The sequence below is a fragment of the Meleagris gallopavo genome, chromosome 3 (assembly GCF_000146605.3).
Source record: "Meleagris gallopavo isolate NT-WF06-2002-E0010 breed Aviagen turkey brand Nicholas breeding stock chromosome 3, Turkey_5.1, whole genome shotgun sequence".
Lineage (NCBI taxonomy): Eukaryota > Metazoa > Chordata > Aves > Galliformes > Phasianidae > Meleagris > Meleagris gallopavo.
The window spans coordinates 84,090,285-84,090,789 of record NC_015013.2 but is presented as its reverse complement, the minus strand read 5'-3'; positions in this window follow the sequence as shown (position 1 = coordinate 84,090,789).

Here is a 505-nt window from a genome sequence, read left to right as displayed (position 1 = left end):
GAAATAAATAGGAGGCACTATTTTCAGAGCAAACTACATAGCTAAACTCTTGCCACCATCTTCTTGTTTTCCATCTCCTTCCTTTCTTGAGCTTCCTGAAGATTTCTGGGCTCATCTTCCCAGACAGAACATCACCATGGACACATGGCAGTATATGGTGTGAGGTTCAGATCTAGCCCAAACACCAGAAAACAATGCAGGGCAAACCTGAAACATAGGGAGGTCACCTCCAGTTTCCAGCTATTGCTGCTTTTTTTTCACATAGCTTGACATAGAGCTTTACAGGATGCAAAGAGACAACAAGAACTCTGGTGGGAAAAACACTAAACACAGTAAATAACAGAAATAAAATAAGTATCTTGCAAGGAACTGAAGAAAGAAAAGATGAAAAACTAAGCAGGAATTCCCTAGTGGTCTGAGTTTATATATTGAGACTTTTTTTTTGGTATGACTTTGATGTGCATACAAAAGATCTTTAACCACAAATATCATGTCTTGGAAGACA